A 15,919-nucleotide genomic window follows, 5' to 3' on the forward strand; every position below is an offset into this window, starting at 1 on the left:
GGATTCACATGCCTTCAACGGGTCTCATGAAATTCTTAGATACAAGGAAGGCTAAGCAACCAACCTTATTGCAAATGGAGACTCCCTCAGTAAGTCCAATGGATCCTCCATGTGTTGTTTCTCCAGGGGTCTCTATACAATCTGTCATAATAATCAATATCTAATTCTCCTAAATGATTTTCTCATGTTAAACTGATCATTTAAAATGGGGAAGTGCCAGGGGAGAAAAAGCTAGAATACTGGTTAAGCTAGCAGACTGGCCACAATAGGGATCCAAAGGAGGGAAAATACGTATCCAAAAGGGGGGCCATCTGCAAAAGAGCAATGTGCATGGATGGGCTTAAAAGACCCTAAGGTTCAACCCATTAAGACTTCCAAAATGCTAAGGTTCCAAAATTCAAAGGTTCTGTCCAAAGGTCAAAAGCCTAGGGATTTGGATGCTTTGTGTGTGTCCCAAAAGTCTTCAACCATCCCTATCTAGGAGGGGGCGAGCTCTAGAAGTAGGAGATGAGAGAGAAACTCACACACACACACACACACACACACACACACACACACACACACACACACATACATACACACACACAAGCTCCCTTTACACAAAGGGAATGAGGGACACATGTCAGCTCCCTAGCCCAAATGCCCACAAGGTGTACTCAATTCCTACTGGATGGCCTTGGAGGTGGACCACTAAGAATTAAGCTAGAGTAAATCTAGTTTAATTAATTTAAAAACACTTAATAAAAGAACCAATAAGAATTAAGCTCTCTAGAAGACTATTGGATAGTCTCCCAAGGGGTCCAATGAGCATTCAGCAGCCCAATGGCTTGCCTGATTCCTATTGGCCAGGAGGAAAAGGGGTCCAATGAGAGTTTAGTTGAATTAAATAATTACCTAAAGCTCTCACAAAAGGGGAAAGGGGACACATGTCTTAAGGCTATCACCTATGCTGCTTAATTTCCATTGGCTAGGCCTGGGGAGGTTCAATAGGGCTGTAGCATGAGCATTTAGCAAGGGGGGTCGACCAAGAGAGAGAGAGAGAGGGGGATGATTTTTGCAAGGCATTATCACACACACACTCACACAATCTCATATGTGAAGCAAAGAAGAATCTCTCTCCTTCTCAAGCTTTAATGAAAAGCTTACCACCTACTCCAAGCTTGTGAGAAGGGAGGCCTATACAACAACTCTTGGCTTTGTGATGCAAATCCAACCAAGAGCCAAGCTTCAATGCATTCTCATCTCCTCTACCATGCTAATCACTAAGCTAAGCTATGCTAATATGAGTGATTATGTGAGGAGATGTACATCTTTCTCGTAATAATACTCCTTCTTCCTCTCAATCTACTCTCATACCCTGCTAACTCTCACCATCTTTGAAGGTGTGTGAGGTCTTGGGTCTGAGACCGTGAGGGAATTGATGTTGTGTTTGATAAGTGTTTTGCTTAGTGCATAAAGTTTCCATCTTCATTGCACTAGCTAGTATTGAAGGAACACAAAGAATTGTATTGTAAAATGTCTCTCTTGATGGGAGAAACCATAATACAAAGCCTTTTGGAGGGGGGACCATCTCCATACAAATCCGGTCCTCAACTGTTGTCAATTGCTTAATTTCTCTCTCTTTTGAATTATTGTTCATGCTATCTAGCTAGTGTTATACTTTGTTGCTCTCTCCACCCAAGCACTCTTGTTATTCTCATTATGAATTTATTCTAATGAAATGTTCACTATGTTCATGCTATTTTCCACTACACACAAGTTACTAGACCATTAAATGTTACATTCGTATCAAAGCACAAGGTTTCTCTTCTCTTGCTCAAGAAGAGAGATCCTCAAGCTAGCTATAAATGGTTGGTATTATTAATTGCATGTGAGTAAGTAGAATAGGGATTTTTCAGCCTTGCAGTGTGCATGCCTTTGTGCAGTTAACGGGGCATCACCGTCGAGAGCTATGGCCTTTATAGTGGAGTCCTACGGGGCTTGCCTACGGCTTAACCACTATTGAGCTATTAGAAGCTTGACAGGAGCCGGAGTTGTTTTGGTGTTGAACAACCCGCTCTTCTATTCCTTGCAATTAATGGTATTTGAGCCATAGATATAGTAGCTTGAGTGCTTTTTCTAAAGGGGTAAAGAGGAGTAGCAACTAGGGCTTGAAGTGCCAAAGTACACCTAAAAAGTTTACACCTAAAAGTTGTTAGAATGGCTGCAATAGTAAAGAGAGTGAAACTAATGTTGATAACTTTGATTTTGCTAATGAGCAGGCTACTAATGATGCCCTGATGCTTGTTAACTATCTTGTTTCTAGGCTTCAACAAGCCATGGGAAATCCAAGCCCGTTGTCTTCGTGCTCATGGGATTCTCCAAGCTCCCCACCATGACGAGAGAACGCCTAGGAAGCCTCCTTGCAAGACTTCCAAAAGAGGTCTCTCCCCAATTTGGGAAGAAGAAGAGGATCCATACGAAGGGCTTAAAAATTTACTCCTTGATGATGCATCTCCTTCTCAAAGGAGAAATCAAGAGCTTCCACCAAAGGAACGAGAAAGAAGTGAGTCTCCCGCTACCTCGACAGAGATGGCTCCACGAAGACAATGGGCAAAACGCTCTCCATCACCTACAAAATGGAGAAGACTATCGCATACTTATCCACACCATACTTCAAAGAGGGATGACAAAAATCAAGAGAAGAAAAAGGAGAGAAAGAGTACACCCTCTTCTCCATCTTCTTCATCCTCTTCCTCTTATGAATGTGATGATGAAGACAACGAAGATCAAGGCAAGTGAAACGCGAGAAAGAGGTCACCCTCTTCTCCATCTTCCTCAAATTCTTTATCTTCTGAAGAAAGTGACGGTGCAACCTTTGAACCATCAAAAAGAAGAGGCCATAGGAAATCTTATGCCGCGTGGAAAAGGTCCTCCAAGCTCAAGAAGTTCAAAGAGGGAGGGAAGAGCATCTCTTTCCTTCCTACGATGGCACTTTTGGTGCTACGGACAAATTCTTGGCCTTTATCCAATAGTTTGATGTGGCGTTTGGAGATGAGGGATTCACGGAGTCCTCTAAGCTACCCCATGTAGCTATGCACTTTCAAAAGTCCGCCAGACAATGGTGGTCTAGTCTACGGGCCAACGGTGAAGCTCCATGAACATGGAAAGCTTTAAGAGCTTCCATTATGAAGCAGTTTTTGGCCACCGATGCCAAAGACAAAGTACTCACCGAATGGCGAAGCTTGAAGCTCTCTCCCTATGAATCCATCCACAAATATGTAGACAAGTGTTGGGACCTACAACTCAAAGCCACTATCTTCAAAAAGTTGGATTTTGGAGAGCAAAAGCAACAACTATGTGCGGGCTTAACTGAAGAAATGGTGGAATATGTCAACTCCCAAAGGCAACGCATCATATCGGTGGTTACACACCATACTATGGTGGCCTCTCGAATCAATTTCCAAATAAGGGCTAAAAGAAATTCTAAGCCCAGGGAAAACAAGGGTTCCAATGAGCCAAAGGGGAAGGACAATGTCCAAAAGTCTCCTAAGGGCAACTCCAACAAAGCTAAAGAGAAGGGAGTTTACAAAGGCAAAAATAAACTCTCTCCTGAAGAGATTGAGCATTATCCCAAGGATAACCGTTGTTTTAAGTGCGGCGAGCAAGGGCATGCGTACCACGCTTGTCCCCAAAAGAACACCCACCATGAGCCTCCTAGAGCTACCTTGGTCGAAATCCAAGAGGAGGAAACTCATCACAAAGGATCTCCTCTATGCCATGCTTGCGGAAAGGTAAGAGAATATGATTCTTTTATTCTCTTTGACCCTGGTTCTACTCACAATTGTATATCTATAGAGTTGGCCACCAAGCTAGGTATACAAGCCTACGAGATGGGAGATGTCCTACCCGCAGACGGTGCTTTCAAGGGGTAAGAAGCTTCAGCCACTCCCTTAATCGGGAAATTGAGGCTCCATGTCCAAATCTATGTGGACAAAGAGGACTTCTTTATCTCTCCTCTCAAGCATGAGGATTTAATCCTAGTGGCACCATGGTTTGATCGCATGATGTTAAATTCCCTGAAAGAAGAATCTCCTTTAAGTTCAGGGAAAAAGATATGTATATAGATGCTAAGGATATGTATATAGATGCTATCTCCTTTACAAATTGTGTTGTTTCTGTCAAGATGTATACAATTTATTGCTCCCTTTCCCTGCTATACTGCTCCCCTGTCCTCTCCCCCATTTGTGCCACTGGTCCCCTGTCCTCTCCCCCGGTTTCTGCCACCACTCCCCTGCCCTCTGCCCCGGTTGCTGCTACTTCTACCTCTGGGGACGCTGGTCTCGGGCATCCTTTCGCGTCGTTCAAAATCATGGACCTCTTCCATGGCTTCCCATGCATCTTGCACCTATGAAGCTTCCCTCTGTTCTTGCTCTTGCTGTTGACGTGTAGCCCATTCCTCTACTTCTGCGGCATCCTCATAATATTGATTTATTGCTTCTTGCATATTTCAAATCTCTTCTTGAGTTTGATTGTAGCGCTGCGTCGTTTCGTTAATGTGAGCATGTTCGAACTCCTCCGCTCTCGCCCCTTCCTCTCTTGTACGTCTATTTACCAAGATTATAATATGTTGGATGGCCATTACAGAAAAATGTCGCACATCGTTGGGGGTGTAGTATGTAATTGAAGTTCCTGTAGAAGCGTGATAATAGGAAAGTAAAGATGTTGATTCTTTTAATACAAACGTTGCAGCAAACAAACAATGAAACATCACGATTACTTACGTTTGGTACATCCAAAATTTGACTGAGGAGCAACAAGGCATTCAAACAAGTTCACCAGCCACAACTATAGTCATCAATCTGCGTGGGCACAGTTACCCGTTCGTGCCAGATGGTTTTCCCTAGATCATGTTTTAATAAAACATGCTCTACACAGCATACAAGTTTTTTCGCAGCACTACATACATAACCACTTGATTCAGTAACACATTACAAAGAAACACTACTTCCAAATGTACCCAGATGTGCCTTACGTTTTTACACAACCGTGAAATACCCTGCTTTGCCTGAAGTTTGCGTAGTAGAAAATCTTATCTTCAATGTCAAATAACAACAGACTCCAATGATCACTACACCAAAACCATCAAAGATGAGAAGAAGGATCCTAAATCCAACATGGTTTTCACAAGGCAAGAAGAAACCATGATTGATTGTATGCAGTGACCAGAAAGCGCGCTATATCAAAATTGACTCTGCTAAACTAGGCCATCGGAGCCAAAAAGGAAACGCCACTGTTCTGCAGCATAGGCGATATCAGCGAATCTATTACGTATATTTTGTTTTGAACCTCAGCGGGTAGAAGCGAGAGAGCGTACCTAATGTGAATCAATGGCACAGATTAGACTTAAGATATTTCAGTGGGTTATCACTGCCACAAACCTATGAGTCCATACTGAGCGACTGGGGCAGCTATTGAATTCCATAAGCCACTGACTCGCTTGGTATTGACCCATGTCTTAGCGGTAGTCATCCATCTAATGAACCAAGCAAGACTTATAAAGAAAAACTTGAGACGTAATAGAGCAACGTTGACGACTACCGCAAAGACATGGGTCAATACCAAGTGAGTGGTGTCACTATTCAATTCCATAAGCCATTGACTCGCTTGGTATTGACCCATGTCTTGGCAGTGAGCCATTTAATGAACCAATCGTGACTTATAAAGAGCTTGAGAAATACCACAAAGCAATGTTGATGACCGCATCCGTTGCATTGGAGTTGGAGAAACTGCGCATGCACAGGAAGTCTTGTTGATCAAGGTTGAAAATGCAAGCCTCCTCTGACCTTTCAGGCAGCATTATCTATGCATGCAAAGGCGCTAACCTGATCAGAACTTGCAACTCCTCTTTGTTCTCTTCGTTGATTTGCTCTAAAATAATTGACTCATCTAATAAAGGCTCCTCGTTGGATGGCCCTTGTGAAGCTGAGCCTTTCCCTTGCCTTTCTTGAGCTTTATCCGTGGCTGCCTCAGGCTCCTTCCTAACAGGCACAAGGTCCTCCCTAACAGGCACAGGGTCCTCCCTTACAAGCACAAAATCCTCCTTTACAGGCACAAGCTCCGGATCCTCCATGCCTTGCTCATTTTCCTTCATAATTAGTTCTTCCATTAATATCTCTATTTCTTCAATGACCGCCTCAGGGTCCACCTTGGCCTGCTCATGCCCCTCATCAGCCTGCCCATCTATGTCATTCCTCTTTACCCATGATCGTGTCCTTCTGCTGTTTAATCCAGCCCTAGAAGGCTGTGTCTGTCGTGCACAAGGATGGAGAGGGGGGATGTTAAGAATATCCATTGTTCTCACATCCCGGATAGGTACTGGTGGAAGCAACCCATCGTAGTGGAAGCGCAGCCTCCGAAGAGTTTCAAAATCCCGCGGTATGCATGGGCAGCTAGTATATATCTATCGCTGAATAATTCTCTCGCACTACTCGGTGGAAAGGAGGACGTGGAATGGCCGGTTGCACATGTCGTTTGATCCTTCGCAGCTCTTGTAGTACACCTCTGTGCGCCTCATATCGACGTCTTCTTGCTTGAGCATTCAAAGAGTCACATGTTGCCCTTCTAGACGTGGCTTTTGCACGAGGCATCTCTACAAATAGCATAATAGAAAATGACATGTCACTTGTCACAGCACAAGGGACTTAAGATTTCTAGGGACTTACGATTTCAGAAAAGGTCAGTACCAAGCGAACAGGTGCAACAAACATGGTTTTCTTTCCCTTATTCGCTTGGTACTGACCTCAGAAAAGTGTAATAGCAAACATCATTTACATTTTTTGAGGTCAGTACCAAGCGAACAGGTGCATCGAACAGAGTTTGCCTTCCCTTATTCGCTTGGTACTGACCTCAGAAAAGTGTAATAGCAAACATCATTTATATTTTCTAAGGTCAGTACCAAGTGAACAGGTTCATCAAGTGGAGTTTGGCTTCCCTTATTTGCTTGGTACTGACCTCAAAAAAGTGTAATAGCAAACATCATTTATATTTTTTGAGGTCAGTACCAAGCGAACAGGTGCATCAAATGGAGTTTGCCTTCCCTTATTTTCTTGGTACTGACCTTAGAAAAGTGTAATAGTAAACCTCATTTATATTTTTTGAGGTCAGTACCAAGTGAACTGGTGCATCGAACAGAGTTTTCCTTCCCTTATTCACTTGGTACTAACCTCAGAAAAGTGTAATAGCAAACATCATTTATATTTTCTGAGGTCAGTACCAAGCGAACAGGTGCATCGAACAGAGTTTACCTTCCCTTATTCGCTTGCCAACTGACCTCAGAAAAGTGTAATAGCAAACATCATTTATATTTTATGAGGTCAGTACCAAGTGAACAGGTGCAACAAAATACCAATGTGAAGTAGACGAACGAGAGCTCCAGTGAACTCAAGATGAGTCCATGCTGACCTAACTGTCATGCCGTGCCCTCCAATCACCTCCCCTAATCAAGGGGGTAGTACCCCTGCTTCTCCCTCCCACGTCTACCTCTCATGAAACGCATGACGGTACTCCAACCCACCATCTCATAGACCACCCATCAGCTAGAACCTAGGCCCTGCTTTTCAAGCATGTCCGTCTAGTCTATTTAACCAGCAGCTTTTTCAGAACCTCCCTCAAGGTTTCGTAGAGCAACTACAGGAAGCTTGGAAAAGTGGTGATGCCTTTCCAAGGGACACTCCCGTAGTGCCAGTAGGCTCCCCTTGGTCCCCCGATGGTACCCTTAGCATTCTCCACCGACACAGCCCGAGAGTGGATGCTGTCAACACGGGAGTCAATCCTCGAGGTAAGCCGCTGGTAATTCTGCTTGCCTCAGGTGCAGAAGAGCAGTGGAAGATGTTCCACACCTTTTCCTCAACTGCCAAACCAACACCCCATCCTTTCCCCCTTAGTCAAAACCCTTGGCCACCAATTAGGGTGGAAACAGCTACTCTTAGAGGACTCACTTGGCCTCCTCTCTGACTTTTGGAATAGGTTTAGGGAAAAATTCTTATGGATTATTTGGAAACTCAAAAATTCTTTCCTTTTTGTTCCCAATTTTCAAGCTCTTAGTTTGAAGATCTTATTTGATGGATGCTCTGTGCAGGATGCTAACCTCAAGCTGGAACAAATGAGGATCTACAGGCACAGAGTCTCAATCCTCAAAGACTCTTTGGATGCAAGAAGGGCTGAAGACCTGCAGGGATTGCTCAACAACAATGGCTCTCTAGATGTTATCTATAATTGGGTACAGGAGATGAAGGATAAAGTGCTTGAGCTAGCCAGTAAATATGAGGAAGCCCTGAACTTTGCCAACAAGATTCAAGAAGAGATAGAATGGCTATGAAGAAAAAGGATTAACTTCTAACTGTTTATTGCCAGCTGTATCCCCCAGAAATTAGTAGACCACTTTTTGCAAAGTCTAAAACTTGGCCTTTGGGCCTGTCCCTAGTGTTTTCTAACTCTCATCCCTCTCCATGGGTGTTAAGTTGTAATTTTGCTTCTCCCTTATAAATTCAAAATGCGTATTTGGTATTATAAAAAAAAAAAGGTGCAACAAACAGGGTTTACCTTCCCTTATTCGCTTATTACTGACCTCAAAAAAGTGTAATAGCAAACATCATTTATATTTTCTGAGGTCAGTACCAAGCAAACAAGTACATCGAACAAAGTTTGCCTTTCCTTATTCGCTTGGTACTGACCAAAAAAAAAGTGTAATAGCAAACATCATTAATAAAGACGATGGTCAGTACCAAGCGAACAAGTGCAACAAATAGGGTTTACCTTCCCTTATTCGCTTGGTACTGACCACACAAAATACAAGTGCACAAAAGTGTAGTAGCATACCTCTTCACTATGTGTAGAGTTCTGCGTCACTAAAGCACTGCAGAACAGGAGTAAGAGGAGGATGCGCAAAAAGGAGGAGCCCTAGAGAGTAAGAGGAGATGCGCAAAAAGGGTTGGGAGGACAAAAGAGATGGTTTGCTTACCGTGTAGTGTCGACGGGGGTAGAGATAAAATGATGGGCAGTAGAGGAAGCGAAAAAAGGCAGAAAAGCGCTCATCTAGGACGAGGGTATAGTTAAAATGTTTGGCGGAAGTACTGCCTCTAAACTTAGAATGCTTACCTCGGCGAGGGTGACAACTTCACTTATGCGCATGATTACACACGAGATTGTGGTTGGTAGATCGTACTGCATGGGAATCTGAGCCCATTTATTACTGTTTGTCCTTATGAGCACAACCCACGTGCCTTTTTTGAGTGACCGTATAGAGTCAGATGTCGATCGCCCTTGCAGTCGCCATCTCCATCTCCAAGTAGAACAAACAGATTGCCATTGCCTTTTCCTTTTCTGCGCTCTTTCCCTTGGCCACCTCTCATGATCTTGTGTTTAGAGGTAGACACCAATCGCCCTTGCAGTCGCCATCTCCATCTCCAAGTAGAACAAACATATCGCCGTTGCCTTTGTCTATTCTGCACTCTTCCCCTTGGCCACCTCTTGTGATCCTGCATTGAGCTACCTCCACTGGTTTGAGACCTTTGCTGCCGTGTCGCCATCGCCCTTACCTTCACATTTTGTTCCTCTTCCTCCTAGCCACCTTTTGGTTCTTGCTCTCAGCGAACTGCGACATCACCATCCAACTCGGTGCCATTGGATATTGCAAAGACAGGTTCTTTCTCTCTCTCTCTCTCTCTCTCTCTCTCTCTCTCTCTCTCTCTCTCTCTCTCTCTCTCTCTCTCCCCTTCTTGTGTGTTGTTAACTATGTGTGCACCGAAGCCAATGCGTTATGGGGCTAAAGCACAATGGGAACAACACTCCAAGGGCCAAAGAGTGGTCGTTAGGGTAAGATTAGAAGTCTCGCACCGCATGGTTGGAATAATTACTCCTTATGTGACCGTGCCTGAGTTGTTATTCAATGCTATTTTTGGGCATAGTGAGTGAGTAGGCCTATATATCTATTATTGATAATATTAAATTCTTTGTTCTAATCCACCTGTTCCGAATGGACGTGGGTATAGCGGAAATTCAACTTGGGTCAGAACCAAGCGAATAGGGCCCTTCGGAGATTCTTGGGGCCCATATTCGCCTAGTTCTTACTCAAATGATGTCACCTATTATGACATTAGCGTACGGCGTAGAACCAAGCGAATAGAGACCTTGAGGGATACTTGAGGCTCAATATTTGCTTGGTTATGACACCAAATACAAACCAATTTTGAATAGTAGTTTTGGCTTGATTTTTCTTTTAGTCATAGGGATCATAGTCCTAGAGACAGACGTTGTGGGTACAGTGAAAATTCAACTTGGGTCAGAACCAAGCAAATAGGGCCCTTCGGAGATTCTTGGGGCACCTATTCGCCTGGTTTTGACTCGAGTGATGTCACCTATTATGACATTAGCACATGGGACAGAACCAAGCGAATAGAGACCTTGAAGGATACTCGAGGCTCAATATTTGCTTGGTTATGACACCAAGTATAGACCAATTTTGGATAGTAGTTTTGGCTTGCTTTTTCTTTCATTCATGGGGATCATAGTCCTGGAGACAGACGTTGTGGGCGAGGATACATGTGAAGAAAAACTATTCACGTTCTTATACAACTCCCGTGCTCATCACCGTGCACGAGAACTATCAGGAATGTTTAATGCTGAGTTTTCTATACACAGGATTATAGATTGCTCATTTGAGTACCTACAAAACCCATTTGCAATAGTATGAGGCAGTCATTTGTGACAATTCCATGATAGTTGATGGCATGAGATATGTGCACCCACCGACCTTGACCCTGATAAGAGTGCTTCAAGGAGACTGAATCGCAGTCTAGAAAAGTGTCCCTCCAATGTACTGCTTGTACAGGATAGGTGTATGAAGCACTTAAAAAAGTGTCACTTAGTGAAATTCTACCACGGGTTTGTCTGTTACTTGTACTTGCAGATGGATAGTGAGTCAAAGACTTCCCAGTCAACAACTTTCGGCAGTTGTCCATTGGCGTCGAAGAAAGAGGTAGAGGATTTGGAGGTGCAGTTTGACCCAAAAGAAGAGCGGGTAGAGGTATTAAAGGAAACATTTGATGCGGGCTTAACTCTTGCTTTTCTTGCGGATGCAGCAATAGGGTGCAAGCAAGAAATCCCAAATAAGGAAGTGACTTTGCCTCTGAATTGTGCTCCCAGCTTTGCTATGGCGGGCGACACCCACTACGTTCTGCTCACAGATATCATACATGAGCTGAATATACAGGAGGATTACTACCTAGCTGCAATTGCAAATTTTTGTGAGGCAGACATGGGATTTGTGGATGATGATGGAGTGGACCAACATCTTATTTTTGTTGACACGGCTATCCACGACTCACGTTTACTTCAGGGTGGCAACTGATCAAACATACATTCAATGAAGCGAAGTCCGGAGAGGCCAATTTTCCAACAGATGAGTAGTTTCAATCGACAACAAAACAACTCGGCTTGGAAAACATGGGTAGGCCCGTGGCACCCAGAGCTCAGGTAATGAATAGTCAATCTATTCACTTGTGGAGAAGGTCGATGTTGAAAATGGACGAGAATCAGATGGTAATTTTTAAAGGCATTCAGATGGTATTGGAGATGGCCCAGTGATAAAATATCATGATCAATCTTTTTGTTGACAGGTGCTAGTGTATGACGATAGTTTCCTTAAAAGAGCGGGAGGATCTCGGCAAGGGCTTGTCACTGGAGTACAAGGCAAGGATGCGGCGTTGTCTCACTACATCGGGCGTTTCAACCACAAAAAGTTTTGTAGAAACAATTCAAGTACTTGGCAATTGTACTCATCTCACTTACGGCCCATAAATGTTTTACTATTTTTTTGTAGATCATAATATACCACAAGGAATACTCCAAGGACAATACAAAGTTTCCACTATTTGCAATGAAAGTTATTACAAGATTGTGTGGTGGGTGCCCCCTCCCACTAAACGCGGAAAGACTATTCTGATTGAGAAACAGTTTGCTCTATGCATCTTTGGCATTGGGTATGGGTGCCAAGCACTCAGAGCCCCCTATTTCATGTCCTACACAGTTCAGGCTCTGGCTGCAGGGGTTGAAGACCCGAAGAGCTTAGATTCATACAACAAGCTATTGTTTTTGACTGAAAGAAGACGCCCGATGCCCATGCGGATGCTGCCATGATAGACGAACGAGCTCGTCTACAGAGCTTGCACATTGAAGAGGTACAAAGTGAGGAAGAAGGAGGTGCATCTAAGAGGATAAAAACGACGGGCTCAGATCCATCTTCTCCCTCAGGTCCATCTTCTCCCGCTCCTGACTCGTGACTGTCGCCACCTCGCATGGCGCTCCCCCACATTTGAATTTCCCCAAGCCATCTGTTTCTTCTCTTTGCGGATGTGTTGTAAAGACCGTGTAATTTTTGAACTCTTAAGAAGCTCCTTCTACCTTGCTCTATGAATTAATCGTCTATAAGTGCATTGGTGTAACTTCAATAGGCTATTATCCTTATCCTTTCCTCCTCCATGTCTAGTGTGCTTAAAATAACCTCTTCTTGCCATGTAGTGGGTTTTTTCCATGCCTTGTGTGGACCATATTAATAGTGAGCCGTATGTCTTGGCAAAATATGGACCATGGTTGAACAGTATGTGCTGCATTGAAATAAAACAAAATGGTTAGTAGAGTACAATTTAAAATTTTGTTTTGTATACGTAGAATGCTAACCCACCATGTAATGTGTGATATGTTGCCCACCCCACCCTATAAGGTAAACGTTCTTCCAATCCAGCAAGGCTGCTTGAAATGATGTGAGCTTACTTTGGTCCCAAGAATGCTGCTCAACGTAGTGGAAAATTTTATCTAGTTATTTCCACACGTTCGCCTTGTGATTTTGGATTGCCCCACCACCACCATTGTCTTTAACCACTTTATGTAACTGTTTCCATTTGTTGAACAGGTTTCTCCTTTCTTCTCGATCTGAATCTTTGAGGCTAAACCCAAGAAACCTTCTGGCCTTCACGGCGCCTATTGATGCTTTCCTAGGTACCTTGTAACGACTTTGAGACATCTTAGGGTCCTCTTCGATTTTGACATTGACTCCATGCAAACCAATGTCTGAGAGCATTCCCTCTAATGCTTTGATCACTCTTTTCGACTCACTCTCTAGCTTTAATGTCCATGCAAAACATATGTACAAATGAACCACCTTTTCAATTATTCGGCAAAGTGCATGAAGTGTACAGACGTGAACTCTACTCAGAGGAATATCAAGCACTGGCCTAAAAGTTTTATCTTGAAGATTTCTGTTGGGAGCAATGTTCCATTGCACACTCTCAAGAGATTGTGCATTAACCATGCAATATAAGCATGGATATGCCACAGCTGCTCTGTGTGTTATGTTGTACATACACTTAAGAGTCTTTAAGTCACCCGCCATGTGCCATTCCGCTGTATAGTCACTAAATCCTTCCACCGAAAGAATGACTCCGTTTCTTTGTTCACTGATGATATAAGGAATTTGGGTTTGACTAAAAACCCAATCGAGAATTTCAAAAATTTTCTTATCAACCTGCAGTGGAAAACAAAACACAAAATCAACAACCAGATAATCAATATTTTTGTTATTATAGAGTGAACAAAGTATGCTTGAAATGATCCTAGAGTTAGAATGTTGTTTTCGGATTGCACGTTGAAGTATCCTGGATCTTCTTTTGTTATTGATGGATCTAGAGCTCTGTTCTTGAGGGTAATAGTGACTCTCTCCAGCTTCTTGTTCTTTAGGACCTCGCACTCATCGAGCTTCAAAACAAACTTGAGAACCCCACCGCACTCCTCTTGACTGATGTCAAAGAAGTGAAATGCATACCTTTGCAATACTTCACGATCAACAAAGAGATTGTTGTGCTCATTAAATTGTACCTCTCTGTTGCCCTTGCCTAAGAACGTTGTTTCAATAAGGAATGGTGACCCAAGTTTCTCAAACACCTCATCATTTACGTGCCAATGAACAGCCTTTACATGTGATGGCTTTGGTAGCAATGATCCTCTCTGTAGTTTATTTTAAGACTTTTTAGCTAATGCTTTGAAGAGTGCCCTGTATCCCATCTGCGAGATGCCACTCTCATCAAGTATTGCTTGCACTTCCATTGGTTCCAACTGATTCTCGTTCATGAAGGAGGTAAGAAGTCTCCCTTTCAACTTACGAAATTTTTTCTGAGTTATCAACTCTTCAACTACTTCTTTTGGAGCTAGATAGCTGTAATGCACTCCGGCATTGAAGCCTGCACCGTTTGAGTTTTCAAGCCACTACTACCAATCTTCATGTTCTCAATGTTGCACAGATCTCGTTCTCTTTTCCGACTACCAAGCACGATGTCTTTCTCTCGCAAACTTGTGATCTTCTTCTCAAGGCCTTGGATTGTCTCTTTGTTTGATGAAATCTTTTAAGAGCATGCTTCATTAAGTTTCTTCAGTTACATGTTCTCCATCGCCAGGAAGTTTCCGCATTCAATCCTCTCATTTTCAAATGTTCGGTGTATCCCAATAGCCCATCCTTGCCATCACTTTGAAATGTAAGAGGTTAGTGATATTAGCAAAGGGAGGTGGTGCATTTGTCGTAGGATCCTTTGGATAAATAGACCCATCAATCCACAAATCCAAATGATGTTCCTTGTTTCTCCTTCTAAGTTCTTTCTCCCGTTGAGATAAGAAATACTCCCTCCTACGTTTCTGCAACGATGCGTACTCTTGCAATACATCAACATGAAGATGATGTGTGTTCTTTCTTTGGGTAAGTGTTAAAGATGAAGGGGCTGAGTATTGCAAGTTCAAATTGGTGTTTTTATCAGAAAAATAAGTCTTCTCCATTCCTAGAGTTGATAGAGAAAAAGACAGACACTTGAAACTCATGAAATATCTCAGGTTTTGGAAGGGAATACCATATTCTCATGTTTAGAGTTGATAGAATTTGTGTGGCTTATGTTTCTGGAGGGAACGCTTGTAAGTCAGCATTTCAAATCATTAGTCATACAGTTAGTTGGATTCCTGACAAGAGAACGAAGGATAAGAATAATAAAGACGGCGGCTACCTACCAAAGAATGTCATTTTGGCTTTTTGTTGGCGCAAAAACGTATCACATAAAATGCACAATTTAAAATTTTCATTTTCTCTCTCTAAGACGATGTGGAACTTCTTACAGGGCCCAAAAGTGAGTCCAACTTTCTCCTAATGTCTCTCGTGCTCACTCCCCTTGGTCCCTACGCTTCCGCATTGCCGACTTTGACATCTCCTCCCTAGAGGATGATGTGACATAAGCTCCTCCCGATGATGTATTTAACCCGTTTTATTTCTTCTTCTCTACTTGAAGTGAGTTGATGACGTCTTGAAGTACTAGGGCTAGATCTTTCTCCTCAAGAATAGTGACAAGAATAGTGACGAAGTGGAATATGAGGGTGGAAATGCACTTTCAATGATGTCCACCTTGTCATGTTCAGGGGCTTCATAATCGATGTAGGTAAATTGAGTATCGATACTCTTAAGCCTTTTAACTAAGCTTGCTATGTCCTCCCCTACATCCATGGTAAGTTTGTTAAGTTTTTGCTTAAGGCTAACTTTGCTTCTTCTGGCTCTTGCCCCAAAAAATTCTCCAGCAAAACCCATGCTTCACATTGTTGCGCGCATTTTGGACATCCCGTATTTTGTAAAATTTTACATATGGGCATGATGCCTGACGTCAAAAGGGTGTGTGGGATATCTTTTTGTGGGTTTTTAAGCTTGATTTAGCAAGCACATTTACATGCAGTGCAAGTCACTAGTGTAGCACCATATGTCGGGTTGCCTTGTTGGGGTCAGCCCAACTTGGGCGCTCTAAGTGCAAACATTGTATAGGCCTATATAAGGTCTCTAAATACCTAATACAACCTCTGT

This window comes from Adiantum capillus-veneris, chromosome 4, assembly GCF_014529385.1.
Source record: "Adiantum capillus-veneris isolate H3 chromosome 4, ASM1452938v2, whole genome shotgun sequence".
NCBI lineage: Eukaryota > Viridiplantae > Streptophyta > Polypodiopsida > Polypodiales > Pteridaceae > Adiantum > Adiantum capillus-veneris.